The 19,199-nt window shown below is 42.7% G+C and overlaps 1 protein-coding gene across 2 annotated transcripts in view; it reads left to right on the top strand.

Annotated features, from left to right (window-relative positions):
* UBE3B (ubiquitin protein ligase E3B) overlaps positions 1–19,199 on the top strand; it is a 123,024-nt gene that overhangs the window by 13,954 nt on the left and 89,871 nt on the right. Inside the window, exon 2 of one of the 2 annotated variants that reach the window (XM_073582612.1) lies at positions 18,568–18,645. The exons of the other annotated variant lie outside the window; for it this stretch is intronic. The gene's annotated coding sequence lies outside the window, so the exon portion shown is untranslated. The remainder of the gene's footprint in view (positions 1–18,567; positions 18,646–19,199) is intronic. 2 annotated transcript variants of the gene reach the window in all.

The following is a 19,199-nucleotide window of genomic DNA, read 5'->3' on the forward strand; positions in this document are numbered from 1 at the left end:
TCCCCCTGGGCATTCTGCTAATTTTTATTCATATTCTATGTTTGTTTTTAACAGTATGTATAATAAAAATATGATTTTAGTATTATTATCTGGATCTCTTTTTCGGCTTACCTAATTTAAGCCCGATCTTATTGGTTATTGTGTTATGAAGTGCCAGTTGTTGTTACTGTATATATGGACAAATCTTGATATAACCTATGTATATAGCTGAACAGGGGAGGTTCCTGTATATACTGTATATATACACACCTATGTATATAGCTGAGCAGGGGAGGCTCCTGTATACAGCTCTGACAAAAATTAAGAGACCACTTCAAAATTTTCATTTTGTCTGATTTTTCTCTTTGTAGGTATACTAGCTGAAGAGTCCGGCGCTGCCCGGGCATAGTAACTAACTACGGTTAGTTATAACAAATTATAATGATTATATATATATATATATATATATATATATATATATATATAGCTGAGTGTAGAGCCCCGCCTACTCCGCATAGCCCCATTCACTATAATATTCCACATCATCCCGTCAGCCAGAGCTACCGAACTACTATCCCTAATATTCCACATCATCCCGTCAGCCAGAGCTACCGAACTACTATCCCTAATATCTCACATCATCCCGTCAAAGCCACCGGACTACTAAGTACTAACCCTAATAGCCCACATCGTCCCATCCCTTTAAGAGAGGCCTGTGGTCAGATTTTCAGCACTGAGGGATTTGCCCTAACTTCCATACCGGGGATCCCTTTAAGAGAGGCCTGGCATCAGAACCAGAGCGCTGAGTGGAATTGCCCTGACTTCCATACCAATGATCCCTTTAAGAGAGACTGGGGTCAGAATCAGAGCACTGAGGGATTTACCCTAACTTTCATACAAGGGATCCCTTTAAGAGGAGCCTGGGATCATAACCAGAGCGCGTAGTGGAATTGCCCTAACTTCCATACCAATGATCCCTTTAAGAGACCCTGGGGTCAGAACCACAGCGCTAAGTGGAACGGTCCTAACTTCCATATCGGGGATCCCTTTAACCCCTTCCTGACATCCGACGTACTATCCCGTCCACGGTACCCGGGCCCGTATGACCGTGGACGGGATAGTACGTCTACCGCGATCAGCGGCGCCCACGTGGTGAGCGCCGCTGATCGCGGCCGGGTGTCAGCTGATTATCACAGCTGACACCCGACACTATGTGTCAGGGGCGGTCACGGACCGCCCCCGACACGTTAACCCCTTGCACACCGCGATCAAACATGATCACGGTGTACCGGGAGTTAAAGGGAAGCATCGGGAGGGAGGGGGCTCCCTCCGTGCTTCCCTGACCCCCCCACGGCAGCGCTGCTGCCGGGGGCTCCTATCCTCCAGGCCCCCGGATCCAAGATGGCGACGGGGGCCTTCGGGGACCTGAGGAAGCTGGCTTCCTCAGTGCCTGCAAAGCGCAGGCAAGAGGAAGTCTTCTTCAATGCCTGTGACAGATTGCTGATCTGTCACAGTGATCTGTGATGTGACAGATCAGCGATCTGTCACAGGACAGTGATGTCCCACCTGGGACTATGTAATAAAGTAAAAAAAAAATTAAAAAAATGTAAAAATAAATTTAAAAAAAATCGCCAAATAAATTAGAAAAAAAAAAAAAATATTCCCTCAATAAATCCATTTTTTGGAAATAATAAAAAAAAAAACAATAAAAGTACACATATTAGGTATCGCCGCATCCGTAATGACCCGCCCTATAAAACTGTCCCATTAGTTAACCCTTTTAGCGAACCCCTTAAAAAATAAAAATAAAAAACGAAGCAAAAAATAATGATTTATTATCATACCGCCAAACAAAAAGTGTAATAACGCGCGATCAAAAAGACGCATATAAATATCCATGGTACCGCTGAAAACGTCATCTTGTCCCGCAAAAAACGAGCCGCCACACAGCATCATCAGCGAAAAAATAAAAAAGTTATAGCTCGCAGAATAAAGCGATGCAAAAATAATTATTTTTTATATAAAATAGTTTTCATTGCATAAAACCGACAAAAACATAAAAAAACGACCTAAATGAGGTATCGCTGTAACCGTACTGACCCGAAGAATAAAACCGCTTTATCAATTTTACCGCACGCGGAACGGTGTAAACGCACCCCCCAAAAGAAATTCATGAAACGCTGGTTTTTCTTCATTCTGCGTCCCAAAAATCGGAATAAAAAGCGATCAAAAAATTTCACGTGCCCGAAAATGGTACCAATAAAAACGTCAACTCGTCCCGCAAAAAATAAAACCTCACATGACTCAGTGGGTCAAAAGACGGAAAAATTATAGCTCTCAAAATGTGGTGATGCAAAAACTATTTTACAATAAAAAGCGTCTTTTAGCGTGTGACAGTCGTCAAACATAAAAACCGCCATAAATAGTAAGTCAAACCCCCCGTTATCACCCCCTTAGTTAGGGAAAAATAATAAAACTAAAAAAAAAGTATTTATCTCCATTTTCCCGTTAGGGTAAGGCTGTGTGCACACGCTGCGGATTAGGTGCGGATTCATCCGGGCGGATTTTGTAAAATCCGCAGGTGAAACCGCAGATCAAAAGACCTGCGGTTTTACCTGCGGATTGCTCTGTGGTTTTGTCCTGCGGTTTTTCATCTCCTCAATAGAGGAGATGGCAAACCGCAGGAGAATCCGCAGAAAGAATTGACATGTCAATTCTTTCTGCGGATTGAAAACCGCAGATAATCCGCGCGGAAAATTCCGCACCGTCTGCACTGCGGTTTTTGATTCCCATAGGGAATCATGGTACTGTACACCGCAGCAGAAACTGCTGCGGGTCCACAGCAGCCAAAACCGCTGCGGAACAGCAGCAAAATCCGCAGCGTGTGCACACAGCCTTAGGGTTAGGGCTAGGGTTAGGGCTAGGGTTAGGGCTCAGATTAGGGTTAGGGGTGTGTTGGGGTTAGGGTTGGAGTTATAATTGGGGGTTTCCACTGTTTGGGCACATCAGGGGCTCTACAAATGCAACATGGCGTCTGATCTCAATTCCAGCCAATTCTGAGTTGAAAAAGTCAAATGGTGCTCCTTCCCTTCCAAGCTCTGCCATGCGCCCAAACAGTGTTTTACCCCCACATGTAGGGTATCAGCCTACTCAGGACAAATTGCAAAACAATTTTTGGGGTCCAATTTCTCCTGTTACCCTTAGGAAAATAAAAAATTGGGGGCAAAAATATCATTTTTGTGGAAAAAAATGATTTTTTTATTTTCACGTCCGAGTGTTATAAACTTCTGTGAAGCACTTGGGGGTTCAAAGTGCTCACCACACATCTAGATAAGTTCCGTGGGGGGTCTAGTGTCCAAAATGGGGTCACTTGTGGGGAGTTTCAATAGTTTAGGTACATCAGGGGCTCTCCAAACGCACATAACACCCGCAGACCATTCCATCAAAGTCTGCATTCCAAAACGTCACTGCTTCCCTTCCGAGCCCCGACGTGTGTCCATACAGTAGTTTTCTCCCACATATGGGGTGTCAGCGTACTCAGGCCAAATTGGACAACAACTTTTGGGGGTCCAATTTCTCCTGTTACCCTTGGGAAAATGAAAAAACTGGGGACTAATTGATCATGTTTCTGGAAAAAATACGATTTTTTTATTTTCATGCCCTGGCATTATAAACTTCAGTGAAGCCCTTGGGGGTTCAAAGTGCTCACCTCACATCTAGATAAGTTCCTTAGTGGGTCTAGTTTTCAAAATGGGGTCATTTGTGGGGGGTTTCCACTGTTTAGGTACATTAGGGGCTCTCAAAAGGCAACATGACACCCGCAGACCATTCCATCAAAGTCTGCATTCCAAAACGTCACTACTTCCCTTCCGAGCCCCGACGTGTGCCCATACAGTAGTTTTCTCCCACATATGGGGTATCAGCATACTCAGGACAAATTGGACAACAACTTTTGGGGTCCAATTTCTCCTGGTACCCTTGGGAAAATAAAAAAATGGTGACTAAAAGATCATGTTTGTGGAAAAAATACGAATTATTTATTTTCACGCCCCGGGCATTATAAACTTCTGTGAAGCACTGGGGGGGTCAAAGTGCTCACCACACATCTAGATAAGTTCCTTAGGGGGTCTAGTTTCCAAAATGGTGTCATTTGTGGGGGATTTCCACTGTTTTGGTACATCAGGGGTTTTCCAAACGCGACATGGTGTCCTATCTCAATTCCAGCCAAAAACGTCAAATGGCGCTGCTTCCCTTCCGAGCTCTGCCATGCTCCCAAATAGTGGTTTACCCCCACATGTGGGGTATCAGCGTACTCAGGACAAATTGCACAATAACTTTTAGGGTCCTGTTACCCTTGGAAAAATAAGAATTGAGGGTGAAAAGATCATTTTTGTGGAAAAAATATGATTTTTTAATTGTATGGCTTTATGTTATAAACTTCTGTGAAGCCCATGGGGGTTCAAAGTTCTCACCACACATCTAGATAAGTTCCTTAGGGGGTCTAGTTTCCAAAATGGTGTCATTTGTGGGGGATTTCCACTGTTTTGGTACATCAGGGGTTTTCCAAACGCGACATGGTGTCCGATCTCAATTCCAGCCAAAAACGTCAAATGGCGCTGCTTCCCTTCCGAGCTCTGCCATGCGCCCAAATAGTGGTTTACCCCCACATGTGGGGTATCAGCGTACTCAGGACAAATTGCACAATAACTTTTAGGGTCCTGTTACCCTTGGAAAAATAAGAATTTTGGGTGAAAAGATCATTTTTGTGGAAAAAATATGATTTTTTAATTGTATGGCTTTATGTTATAAACTTCTGTAAAGCCCTTGTGGGTTCAAAGTTCTCACCACATATCTAGATAAGTTCCTTGGGGGGTCTAGTTTCCAAAATGGGGTCACATGTAGGGGGTTTCCACTGTTTAGGTACATCAGGGACTCTCCAAACGTGACATGGCGTCCGATCTGAATTCCAGCCAATTTTGCATTGAAAAAGTCAAACGGCGCTCCTTCCATTCTGAGCTCTGCCATGCGCCGAAACAGTCGTTCCCCCCCACAAATCAGGTATCAGCGTACTCAGGACTAATTGCACAATAACTTTTGCAGTCCAATTTCTCCTGTTACCCTTGGTAAAATAAAAAAAATTGAACCTGAAGTATTTTTTTTGTGAAAAAAAGTTAGATGTTCATTTCTTTTTAAATATTCAAAAAAATTCCTGTGACGCACCTAATGGGTTAATAAACTTCTTGAATGTGGTTTTGAGCACCTTAAGGGGTTCAGTTTTTAGAATGGTGTCACTTTTGGGTATTTTCTATCATATAGACCCCTCAAAGTGGCTTCAAATGTGATGTGGTCCTAAAAATAAAATGGTGTTGTAAAAATGAGAAATCGCTGGTCAACTTTTAACCCTTATAACTTCCTAACAAAAAAAAATTTTGGTTCCAAAATTGTGCTGATGTAAAGTAAACATGTGGGAAATGTTACTTATCAAGTTTTTTGTGTGCCGTATCTCTGTGATTTAAAGGCATAAAAATTCAAAGTTGGAAAATTGCGAAATTTTCAAAATTTTCGCCAAATTTCCATTTTTCTCACAAATAAACGCAAGTTATTTGAATGAAATTTTACCACTAACATGAAGTACAATATGTCACGAGAAAACAATGTCAGAATCACCGGGATCCATGGAAGCGTTCCAAAGTTATGACCTCATAAAGGTACAGTGGTCAGAATTGTAAAAATTGGCCCGGTCATGAACGTGCAAACCACCCTTGGGGGTGAAGGGGTTAAGAGAGGCCTGGGGTCAGAACCACAGCCCTGAGGGATTTGCCCTGACTTCCATGCCAATGATCCCTTTAAGAGAGGCCTGGGGTCAGAACCACAGTGCTGAGGGATTTGCCCTAACTTCCATACCGGGGATCTCTTTAACCCCTTTCCTTCATTGGACGTAATATTCCGTCCATGTGCCCTGAGCCCTAATTACCATGGACGGAATATTACGTCATAGCGATAAGCGGTGCCCACGTTGTGAGCGCCGCTTATCGCGGCCGGGTGTCAGCTAATTATCATAGCTGACACCCGACACAATGTGTCAGGGGCGGTCACGGACCGCCCCCCGACACGTTAACCCCTTGTACACCGCGATCAAACACGATTGTGGTGTACCGGGGGTTAAAGGGAAGCATAGGCAGGGAGGGGGCTCCCTCCGTGCTTCCCTGAGCCCCCCACGACAGCACAATGTGCAGTGCTGCTGCGGGGGGCTCCTTTCCTGCAGGTCCCCGGATCCAATATGGTGGCGGGGACCTCCGGGGGCCTGCAGGAAGCTGGCTTCCTCACTGCCCGCAGAGCGCAGGCATGAGGAAGCCTGCAGCAGTGCCTGTGACAGATCGCTGATCTGTGATGTGACAGATCAGCGATCTGTCACATGACAGTTATGTCCCTCCTAGGACATTGTAATAAAGTTTAAAAAAAAAAAAAAAAAAGTGTAAAAATAATTTTAACCCCTTACCTACAATTGACGTAATATTCCGTCCATGTGACCATGGACGGAATATTACGTCATCGCGATCAAAGCGCAGGCATGAGGAAGCCTTCAGCAGTGCCTGTGTCAGATCGCTGATCTGTCACAGTGATCTGTGATGTGACAGATCAGCGATCTGTCACAGGAAAGTGATGTCCCACCTGGGACAAGGTAATAAAGTAAAAAAAAAAAAAAAAAAAAGTGTTAAAAATAATTTAAAAAAAATCGCTAAATAAATTAGTAAAAAAAAAAAAAATATTCCCCAATAAATCCATTTTTTCAAAATAAAAAAAACAAAAACAATAAAAGTACACATATTTGGTATCGCCGCGTCCGTAATGACCTGCCCTATAAAACTGTCCCATTAGTTAACCCCTTTAGCGAACCCCTTAAAAAATAAAAATAAAAAACGAAGCAAAAAATAATGATTTATTATCATACCACCGAACAAAAAGTGCAATAACGCGCAAATATGCATGGTACCGCTGAAAACGTCATCTTGTCCCGCAAAAAACGAGCTGCCATACAGCATCATCCGCAAAAAAATAAAAAAGTTATAGCTCGCAGAATAAAGCGATACAAAAATAATAATTTTTTATATAAAATTGTTTTCATTGCAAAAAACCGACAAAACATAAAAAAAGACCTAAATAAGGTATCGCTGTAACCGTACTGACCCGAAGAATAAAAACGCGTTATCAATTTTACCGCACGCGGAACGGTGTAAACGCACCCCCCCAAAAGAAATTCATGAAACGCTGGTTTTTGTTCATTCTGCGCCCCAAAAATCGGAATTAAAAGCGATCAAAAAATGTCACGTGCCCGAAAATGGTACCAATAAAAACATCAACTCGTCCCGCAAAAAATAAGACCTCACATGACTCGGTGGGTCAAAATACGGAAAAATTATAGCTCACAATATGTGGTGATGCAAAAACTATTTTTACAATAAAAAGCGTCTTTTAGCGTGCGACAGCCGCCAAACATAAAAACCGCCATAAATCGTAAATCAAACCCCCCGTTATCACCCCCTTAGTTAGGGAAAAATAATAAAACTAAAAGAAAATGTATTTATTTCCATTTTCCCGTTAGGGTTAGGGCTAGGGTTAGGGCTAGGGTTAGGGTTAGGGCTAGGGTTAGGGCTAGGGCTCAGATTAGGGATAGGGGTGTGTTGAGGTTAGGGTTGGAGTTATAATTGGGGGTTTCCACTGTTTGGGCACATCAGGTGCTCTCCAAAGGCAACATGGCGTCTGATCTCAATTCCAGCCAATTCTGCGTTGAAAAAGTCAAATGGTGCTCCTTCCCTTCCAAGCTCTGCCATGTGCCCAAAGAGTGTTTTACCCCCACATGTAGGGTATCAGCCTACTCAGGACAAATTACAAAACAACTTTTGGGGTCCAATTTCTCCTGTTACCCTTAGGAAAATAAAAAATTGGGGGCAAAAATATAATTTTGCGGAAAAAAATGTTTTTTTTATTTTCACGCCCAGGCGTTATAAACTTCTGTGAAGCACTTGGGGGTTCAAAGTGCTCTCCACACATCTAGATAAGCTCCGTGGGGGGTCTAGTTTCCAAAATGGGGTCACTTGTGGGGGGTTTCCACTGTTTAGGTACATCAGGGGCTCTCCAAACGCACATGACACCCGCAGACCAATCCATCAAAGTCTGCATTCCAAAACGTCACTACTTCACTTCCGAGCCCCGACGTGTGCCCATACAGTAGTTTTCTCCCACATATGAGGTATCAGCGTACTCAGGACAAATTGGACAACAACTTTTGGGGTCCAATTTCTCCTGTTACCCTTGGGAAAATAAAAAAATGGGGACTAAAAGATCATGTTTGTGGAAAAAATACGATTTTTTTATTTTCACGCCCGGACGTTATAAACTTCAGTGAAGCACTGGGGGGTTCAAAGTGCTCACCACACATCTAGATAAGTTCCTTGGGGGGTCTAGTTTCCAAAATGGTGTCATTTGTGGGGGGTTTCTACTGTTTTGGTACATCAGGGGCTTTCCTAACACGACATGGTGTCCGATCTCAATTCCAGCCAAAAACGTCAAATGGCGCTGCTTCCCTTCCGAGCTCTGCCATGCGCCCAAATAGTGGTTTACACCCACATGTGGGGTATCAGCGTACTCAGGATAAATTGCACAATATCTTTTAGGGTCCTGTTACTTTTGGAAAAATAACAATTGAGGGTGAAAAGATCATTTTTGTGGAAAAAATATGATTTTTTAATTGTACTGCTGTACGTTATAAACTTCTGTGAAGCCCTTGGGGGTTCAAAGTTCTCACCACACATCTAGATAAGTTCCTTGGGGGGTCTAGATTCCAAAATGGTGTCATTTGTGGGGGGTTTCCACTGTTTTGGTACATCAGGGGTTTTCCAATCGCGACATGGTGTCCGATCTCAATTCTAGCCAAAAACGTCAAATGGCGCTGCTTCCCTTCCGAGCTCTGCTATGCGCCCAAATAGTCATTTACACCCACATATGGGGTATCAGCGTACTCAGGACAAATTGCACAATAACTTTTAGGGTCCTGTTACCCTTGGAAAAATAAAAATTGGGGGTGAAAAGATCATTTTTGTGGAAAAAATATGATTTTTTAATTGTACCGCTGTACGTTATAAACTTCTGTGAAGCCCTTGTGGGTTCAAGGTTCTCACCACATATCTAGATAAGTTCCTTGGGGGGTCTAGTTTCCAAAATGGGGTCACTTGGGGGGTTTCCACTGTTTAGGTACATCAGGGGCTCTCCAAACGCGACATGGTGTCCGATCTGAATTCCAGCCAATTTTGCATTGAAAAAGTCAAACAGCGCTCCTTCCCTACTGAGGTCTGCCATGCGCCGAAACAGTGGTTCCCCCCCACATATCAGGTATCAGCGTACTCAGGACAAATTGCACAATAACTTTTGCAGTCCAATTTCTCCTGTTACCCTTGGTAAAATAAAGAAAATTGAACCTAAAGTATTTTTTTTGTGAAAAAAAGTTAAATGTTCATTTTTTTTTAATATTCAAAAAATTCCTGTGACGTACCTAAAGGGTTAATAAACTTCTTGAATGTGGTTTTAAGCACCTTAAGGGGTGCAGTTTTTAGAATGGTGTCACTTTTGGGTATTTTCTATCATATAGACCCCTCAAAGTGGCTTCAAATGTGAAGTGGTCCCTAAAAATAAAATGGTGTTGCAAAAATGAGAAATCACTGGTCAATTTTTAACCCTTATAACTTCCTAACAAAAAAAAATTTTGGTTCCAAAATTGTGCTGATGTAAAGTAAACATGTGGGAAATGTTATGTATTAAGTTTTTTGTGTGCCGTATCGCTGTGATTTAAGGGCATAAAAATTCAAAGTTGGAAAATTGCGAAATTTTCAAAATTTTCGCCAAATTTCCGTTTTTTTTCACAAATAAATGCAAGTTATTTGAATGCAATTTTACCACTACCATGAAGTACAATATGTCACGAGAAAACAATGTCAGAATCACCAGGATCCATGAAAGACTTCCAGAGTTATGACCTCATAAAGGTACAGTGGTCAGAATTGTAAAAATTGGCCCGGGAGTTAACGTGCAAACCACCCTTGGTAGTGAAGGGGTTAAAAAAAAATCGCTAAATAAATTAAAAAAAAAAAAAAAATTCCCCAATAAATTCATTTTTTGGAAATAAAAAAACCCCAAAATAGTAGAAGTACACATATTTGGTATCGCCGCGTCCGTAACTACCCGCCCTATAAAACTGTCCCATTAGTTAACCCCTTAAGCGAACCCCTTAAAAAATAAAAAACGAAGCAAAAAATAATGATTTATTATCATACCGCCGAACAAAAAGTGCAATAACGCGCAATCAAAAAGACACATATAAATATCCATGGTACCACTGAAAACGTCATCTTGTCCCGCAAAAAACGAACCGTCATACAGCATCATCAGCGAAAAAATAAAAAAGTTATAGCTCGCAGAGTAAAGCGATGCAAAAATAATTATTTTTTATATAAAATTGTTTTCATCGCATAAAAGCGCCAAAACATAAAAAAAAACATAAATGAGGTATGGCTGTAACCGTACTGACCCGAAGAAGAAAACCGCTTTATCAATTTTATCGCACGCGGAACGGCGTAAACGCACCCCCCAAAAGAAATTCATGAAACGCTGGCTTTTGTAAATTCTGCGTCCCAAAAAACGAAATAAAAAGCGATCAAAAAGTGTCACATGCCCGAACATGGTACCAATAAAAACGTCAACTCGTCCCGCAAAAAATAAGACCTCACATGACTCGGTGGGTCAAAATATGGAAAAATTATAGCTCTCAAAATGTGGTGATGCAAAAACTATTTTTACAATAAAAAGCGTCTTTTAGCATGTGACAGCTGCCAAATATAAATACCAGCTATAAATAATAAATCAAACCGCCCGTTATCACCCCCTTAGTTAGGGAAAAATAAAATTTAAAAAATGTATTTATTTCCATTTTCCTATTAGGGTTAGGGCTAGGGTTAGGGGTGTGTTGGGGTTAGGGTTGGAGTTAGAATTGGGGGTTTCCACTGTTTGGGCACTTCAGGTGCTCTCCAAACGCAACATGGCGTCTGATCTCAATTCCAGCCAATTCTGCGTTGAAAAAAGTCAAATGGTGCTCCTTCCCTTCCAAGCTCTGCCTTGCAACCAAACAGTGTTTTACCCCCTCATATGGGGTATCAGCCTACTCAGGACAATTTGAAAAACAACTTTTGGGGTCCTATTTCTCCTGTTGCCCTTAGGAAAATAAAAAATTGGGGGCAAAAATATCATTTTTGTGGAAAAAAAATATGATTTTTTTATTTTCACGCCTGGGCGTTATAAATTTCTGTGAAGCACTTGGGGGTTCAAAGTTCTCACCACACATCTGGATAAGTTCCTTGGGGGGTCTAGTTTCCAAAATGGTGTCATTTGTGGGGGGATTCCACTGTTTTGGTACATCAGGGGCTTTCCAAACGCGACAATTCCAGCCAAAAAAGTAAAATGGCGCTGCTTCCCTTCCGAGCTCTGCGATGCGCCCAAATAGTCGTTTACACCCACATATGGGGTATCGGCGTACTCAGGACAAATTGCACAATAACTTTTAGGGTCCTGTTACCCTTGGGAAAATAAAAATTGGGGGTGAAAAGATCATTTTGTGGAAAAAATATGATTTTTTAATTGTACGGCTGTACGTTATAAACTTCTGTGAAGCCCTTGTGGGTTCAAAGTTCTCACCACATATCTAGATAAGTTGCTTGGGGGGTCTAGTTTCCTAAATTGGGGTCACTTGTGGGGGGTTTCCACTGTTTAGGTACATCAGGGGCTCTCCAAACGTGACATGGCGTCCGATCTGAATTCCAGCCAATTTTGCATTGTAAAAGTCAAACGGCACTCCTTCCCTTCTGAGCTCTGCCATGCGCGGAAACAGTGGTTCCCCCCACATATCAGGTATCAGCGTACTCAGGACAAATTGCACAATAACTTTTGCAGTCCAATTTCTCCTGTTGCCCTTGGTAAAATAAAAAAAATTGAACCTGAAGTATTTTTTTTTTGTGAAAAAAAGTTAAATGTTCATTTTTTTTAAATATTCAAAAAATTCCTGTGAAGCACCTGAAGGGTTAGTAAACTCCTTGAATGTGGTTTTGAGCACCTTAAGGGGTGCAGTTTTTAGAATGGTGTCACTTTTCGGTATTTTCTATCATATAGACCCTTCAAAGTGACTTCAAATGTGATGTGGTACGTAAAAACAAAATGGTGTTGCAAAAATGAGAAATTGCTGGTCAACTTTTAACCCTTATAACTTCCTGACAAAAAAAAATTTTGGTTTCAAAATTGTGCTGATGTAAAGTAAACATGTGGGAAATGTTACTTATTAAGTTTTTTATGTGCCACATCTCTGTGATTTAAGGGCATAAAAATTCAAAGTTGGAAAATTGCGAAATTTTCAAAATTTTGGCCAAATTTCCGTTTTTTTCACAAACGCAAGTTATATGAATGAAATTTTACCACAAACATGAAGTACAATATGTCACGAGAAAACAATGTCAGAATCACCGGGATCCATGGAAGCGTTCCAGAGTTATGGCCTCATAAAAGGACAGTGGTCAGAATTGTAAAAATTGGCCTGGGAGTTAACGTCCAAACCACCCTTGGTAGTGAAGGGGTTAAGAGAGGCCTGGCGTCAGAACCAGAGTGCTAAGTGGATTTCCCCTGACTTGCATACCAATGATCCCTTTTATAGAAGCCTGGGGTGACAATCAGAGCGCTGAGGGATTTACCCTAACTTCCGTACAGGAGATCCCTTAAAGAGAGCCTGGGGTCAGTACCAGAGCATTTGAAGGCTGTTGCCCTGACTTCCATACCGGGGATCCCTTTAAGAGAGGACTGGAGTCAGAACCAAAGTACTGGATGGATTTGTCCTGCCTTCCATACCGGAGATCCCTTTAAGAAAGGCCTGGGGTCAGTACCAAAGCACAGAGTGGATTTGCCCTAACTTGCATACCAATGATCCACGGGAGGGGGGATTTATTTCTGTCTTGTGCTCTGCTCCTTTCTGGGTGTCAGACAATGGCTGGGAGCTTATGTTCCTGGGGATGCTATATTTCTCCCACCATGTCAGTGTCTGCTGAGGTGTTGTCAAGTGGGAAAACTTGCTCATAGCAACCAATCACAGCTCAGCCTCTTTTAACCAACTCTGGTGAAATGAGAGATGCTTAGTGATTGGTTGCAAGGAAAACTGTTCCTCATAGCAACCAGTCACAGCTCAGCTTCTTTTGAACAGCTCCGGTGAAATGAAAGATGCTTTGTGATTGGTTGGTGATACACACATACATACATACATACATTCAGTTTCATATAAAGAGATTTTTGAGTAAAATGTAAATTGTCTTTTATTCTTTTATTCTATAAACTACTGACAACATGTCTTCGAATTTCCAGGCAATAAATTTTGTATTTATTTTGAGAAAATGAGAAATGGTCAGAATAACAATAAAATGCAGTGCTTGCAGACCTCAAATAATGCTAAGAAAACAAGTTCATAAACATTTAGGAAACAACAATACTAATGTTTTAACTCAGGAAGAGTTCAGAAATCAATAGTGATGAGCGAGTATACTCGTTGCTCGGGTGAACTCCGAGTATTTTGGCGTTCTTGGAGATTTCGTTTTCGTCGTCTCAGCTGCATGATTTGCAAATTGTAGACAGGTTGAATACATGTGGGAATTCCCTAAGGGTGTGTGCACACGCTGCGGATTCTGCTGAGGATCCGCAGCGGTTTTGGCCCTGCGGATCCACAGCAGTTTCTGCTGCGGTGTACAGTACCATAATATCCTATGGGAAATGGAAACCGCAGTGCAGACGGTGCGGATTTTTCCGCACGGATTTGCTGCGGTTTCTAATCCGCAGAAAGAATTGACATGTCAATTCTTGCTGCGGTTTGCCATCTCCTCCATTGTAGGGGTGATAGGGGTGATAGACCTGCTGATTTATCTGCGGATTTATCCGCAGATCAATCCGCAGCGTGTGCACACACCCTAGCAAACAGGCATTCCACACATGTATTCAAATTGTCTAGCAGTCGCAAATCATGCAGCTGAGACGACAAAAACTAAATCTCCGAGCACGCCAAAACACTCGGAGGACACCCGAGCATTCTCGCGAAAACCCGAGCAACGAGTATACTCGCTCATCACTGTTTTTTATCCTTTCCTTCGTTAAATAAGATTTGGTTCATGTGATCACCTAATCAGAAGCACATTAAGTAGAATGAGGTTTACTCTGGCTGGAATTCAAATGACACTGGAATGGAATGGCTGTCGACATGTAGAGAAGCTGATTTTTATAAAACTGTGCAGTGGTCTCTTAACCCCTTTACCCCCAAGGTTGGTTTGCATGTTCATGACCGGGCCAATTTTTACAATTCTGACCACTGTACCTTTATGAGGTAATAACTCTGGAAAGCTTCCATGGATCCCGGTGATTCTGACATTGTTTTTCTCGTGACATATTGTACTTCATGTTAGTGGTAATATTTAATTAATATAACTTGCGTTAATTTGTGGAAAAAACGGAAATTTGGCGAAAATTTTGCAATTTTCCAACTTTGAATTTTTATGCCCTTAAATCACAGAGATATGGCACACAAAAAACTTACCGTATTTTTCCGACCATAAGACGCACTTTTTTTCCCAAAAATTTTGGGGGAAAGTGGGGGGTGCGTCTTATGGTCGCAATATACTAACATCCAATCATGGCTGGAGGTTGGTGCGGGTGCCGCGGGGCTCTGCGGTGCGGTGGTGGCAGCGGGCGGGGCTCTGCGGTGCGGTGGTGGCAGCGGGCTGTGCTTCGGTGCAGGGGCGGTGGCTCCGCCGGCATTTCCTCGCAGCCCGGAGGCCCCCGCACATCTGTTGATGGCTGCCGGGACGAGATCTGAACCCGCGCATGCGCCTTCCCCGGACCGGCAGCCATCTTCCTGGCATCCATGTTCCCGGAGGCCACCACAACATGGCGGCAGCCATCAACGGATGTGCGGGGGCCTCTGGGCTGCGAGGAAATGCCGGCGGAGCCGCCACCCCTGCTCCGGAGCACAGCCCGCCGCCACCCTCACCCCGCAGAGCCCACTTGCCCCAGCCCAGCACAGCCCACTTGCCCCAGCCCAGTACAGCCCACTTGCCCCAGCTGCCCCAGCCCACTTGCCTCAGCACAGCCCACTTGCCTCAGCACAGCCCACTTGCCTCAGCACAGCCCACTTGCCCCAACACAGCGCAGCTGCCCCAGCACAGCCCACCTGCCCCAGCACAGAGCCGCCACCACCACACCAGCCTGGAGCACTGAATGACCTCTGTGACCACTCCTCCACCTGTGCCGGATCCCTTCCCAGGTAAGCTGAATTCGGACTGTAAGACGGACCCCCATTTGACACATTATTATTTTTTTACCTATTTTCCTTCTTAAAATTGGGGTGCGTCTTATGGTCCGAAAAATACGGTAATAAGCAACATTTTTCGAGCCAAATTTTTTTTTTTCTTTAGGAAGTTATAAGGGTTAAAATTTGACCAGCGATTTCTCATTTCTACAACACCATTTTTTTTTAGGGACCACATCAGATTTGAAGTCACTTTTAGGGGTCTATATGATAGAAAATACCCAAAAGTGACAACATTCTAAAAACTGCACCCCTCAAGGTGCTCAAAACCACATTTAAGAAGTTTATTAACCCTTCAGGTGCGTCACAGGAATTTTTTTGAATGTTTTAAAAAAAAAATGAGCCTTTAACTTTTTTTCTCAAAAAAATTATTTCAGGTCCAATTTTTTTTATTTTACCAAGGGTAACAGGAGAAATTGGACTGCAAAAGTTATTGTGCAATTTGTCCTAAGTACGCTGATACCTGATATGAGGGGGGGAACCACTGTTTCGGTGCATGGCAGAGCTCGGAAGGGAAGCAGCGCCATTTGACTTTTTTGGCTGGAATTGAGATGGGATGCCATGTCGCGTTTGGAAAGCCCCTGATGTGCCTAAACAGTGGAAACCCCCCACAAATGACACCATTTTGGAAACTAGACCCCCCCCCCAAGGAACTTATCTAGATATGTGGTGAAAACTTTGAACCCCCAAGGGCTTCACATAAGTTTATAATGTACAGCCGTAAAATTAAAAAATCATATTTTCTCCACAAAAATGATCTTTTCACCCCCAATTTTTATTTTACGAAGGGTAACAGGACCCCAAAAGTTATAGTGCAATTTGTCCTGAGTCCGCTGATACCCTATATGTGGGGGTAAACCACTATTTGGGCGCATGGCAGAGCTCGGAAAGGAAGCAGCGCCATTTTACTTTTTTGGCTGGAATTGAGATCGGACGCCATGCCGCCTTTGCAAAGCCCCTGATGTACAGTTAGGTCCATATATATTTGGACAGAGACAACATTTTTCTAATTTTGGTTCTAGACATTACCACAATGAATTTTAAACAAAACAATTCAGATGCAGCTGAAGTTCAGACTTTCAGCTTTCATTTGAGGGTATCCACATTAAAATTGGATGAAGAGTTTAGGAGTTTAGGATTGGCATAGACAGGGACCTGGAAAACGAGAAATGCCTTAACGTGGCTTCCAGGTACACATGGCTTGGCCATTCTATGCGCTAAACTTTCTCAATTTTTCATACTTCTAATGCAGTAATGCAATTCATTATTCATTTTTCATGTTTGCATGGTTTGGCGCTAGTGTGCTTCCTTTTTTGCTTGAATGTATATGAGTTGGTGACTCTAGGTTAAGCACCTGTTCACACTATGCTTATGCTTGGATGTGACGGTCAGTTTTTGAAATTTGTGATAATCAGCTGACACCTGGCCGCGATCAGCGGCGCTCCCCCCGGGAGCGCCGCTGATCGCTATGACGTACTATCCCGTCCATGGGAATTAAGTCCCAGGTCACATGGATGGGATAGTGCGTCAGATGGCAGAAAGGGGTTAATTTTTGCTAGAGCTGTATATCTGAGCAGGAGAGGCTCTTGTGTATATATATTATATACATTTAAAAAAAGAACAATAGCTGACACATGCCACATATATCTTTATATTAACCCTAAAACTGTAAGGCTACGTTCCCACAATGAGCTTTTCGTGAGTTTTTGATGTTTCAAATTTTCTGCACTTATAAAATGGGTTACTTGCATTTTTTCAAAAATACACAGATTGAGAAACACACCAAAAACTCGTGGGAATGTAGCCTTAGGGCAGAGTCAGACTTCCGTATAACTAGTGCGAGAATCGCATCGCACTGCATGGACTGGCCAGCACCTCTCCTGACCTGAGCAAGACAGCGTGATGGATTACTATGCAGCTGTCAAGCTCAGGTCAGGAGAGCCGACAGCCAGTACAAGTTTTACGATGCGATTAATACGGCAGTCTGTCTCTGCCCTAAAAGTTCCATTAAAGGTGTGTATACATTAATGAATACTCCCATCAGATAGCTCACATAAAAATGAAATGTGAACAAAAGATGGGAGGGGGATTTAAGTGTTATTTTAAAGTTACCTACATTTATTTTCTTGCCCACTAGACATTGGAAAATGAAGGGTTGTGCGCATCTTTCTTCTTCAGGAGGGCACTGTTCCTCTACCTCCTGGCTTCCTGCTTGTTAGTGGTTGTGCACTTCTGAAGATTGAGAGAACAGACCAGTGCCATGGTAGCACCACAGGTCCGAACTGTGTTCCTCTGAAGCTCAGCGGATCCAGTTAGCTTATTAACGGTGTTTGAAAGTTTGATCTTCTTGAAGAGGTGGCTGGTAACCTAGACAACGAGCAGCAAACTAAAAATTTAAAAAACCCATTGTTCTTGTGCAGGGGGAGGATTTTTGATAAGTAAATTGCAAAGTTGCTTGTTTTTACATGCCCCTTGCAATTTTAAAGGTGTTGTCAACTACTAGTACAACCCCTTCTTGATCAAAGTGTTTGGCTCCTATAAAATAATAACGCCTATACTCCTCTCCCATACCGGCGCCGTTCCAACGTAGTCAGCACTCGCTTTCCCGGGGTTTCCATGAGTTTATTGTGGCACGTGACGACAACACCCATTCAGCGTTGGCATAACTTTCCCCGCCTTTGGACAAATCGAACATGAAGAGGAAATCCTGGCTGCAACTAATCTCTAACTTCCTCTTCATGCTTAATTTGTACGAAGGCGGAGATAGTGATGCCAGCGATGATTGGGCGTCGGCGTCACGTGTCACAACACCGCATCTCAGCCCTGGGGTGAGCTAGTGCCGACACTCAGGAATGGCGTCGGCACTCAGGAATGGCGTCGGCATGGGAGGTGATTATAGGCTTTGTTATTTTGTGAGAGGTATGAGAAGATGTTGTCCAAGTAGTGGACAACCTCTTTAACCATTAATGAAAATGAGGACTCCTTTAAGAGCATAAACCGATTCTTGTCAATATTTATTGATGAAATAGTGCTTCAGCCAAAGTATCCATATAGCAGAGGTCACATTTTCTGTTTGTTTTTTTTTAACTATTATTATTATTATGTAAAAATCTGTGGCAAATTTTGCCTTCTTATAAGTCTATTATCTGTTTTAGAAGTTGGATCATTAACAGTCACCAGTAAACATAATGCGGTTCACAAGACAAGCATTGTACTAGTAAGGACACAATAAGGTGAGCCTTTTTTTATTTTCTTGGATGTAAGGGTCATTTCACTATTGAATTGTCTCAATTAGATACTCCCCTTTACTTATAGACTATTAGATATATGGACCCATGCCTGTTCATGACCTCTTTGCACAGAAAGATAATTGACTGAGTGTTCATAATCCCAATCAAAGGGGTCCCCTCAACCACAATATTCATGGCCTGTTAATCCATCGATAATAGATCAGTGCGGTGATGACTTTTCAAATCTCACCAACCACCTGATTGAGTAGGCGATATTACAGCTCCCAGCAGTTCAGTTCAATTTTAGAGAGTTTGCCAATGGCTGCAGCAGTGACATCATGTTGACAGCACGGCAGCCAATCACTGAGTTCAGTGACCCATGTTGTCTACTTCGGCAGGGCTGCTGAGCTCAGTGATTGGCTGCTGTACTGTATACGTGATGTCATTGCTGCAGCCTGTGTGCAATCACCGGAGTAACAGCATGAGACAGAGTTGGACCACATGATGGTGAATAAAAGCTCAGTTTATTTTCTTTTGAATATTTTTGCCTCCTTCTG

The sequence above is a fragment of the Dendrobates tinctorius genome, unplaced genomic scaffold, assembly GCF_039654945.1.
Source record: "Dendrobates tinctorius isolate UK_male_01 unplaced genomic scaffold, ASM3965494v1 ptg000073l, whole genome shotgun sequence".
Lineage (NCBI taxonomy): Eukaryota > Metazoa > Chordata > Amphibia > Anura > Dendrobatidae > Dendrobates > Dendrobates tinctorius.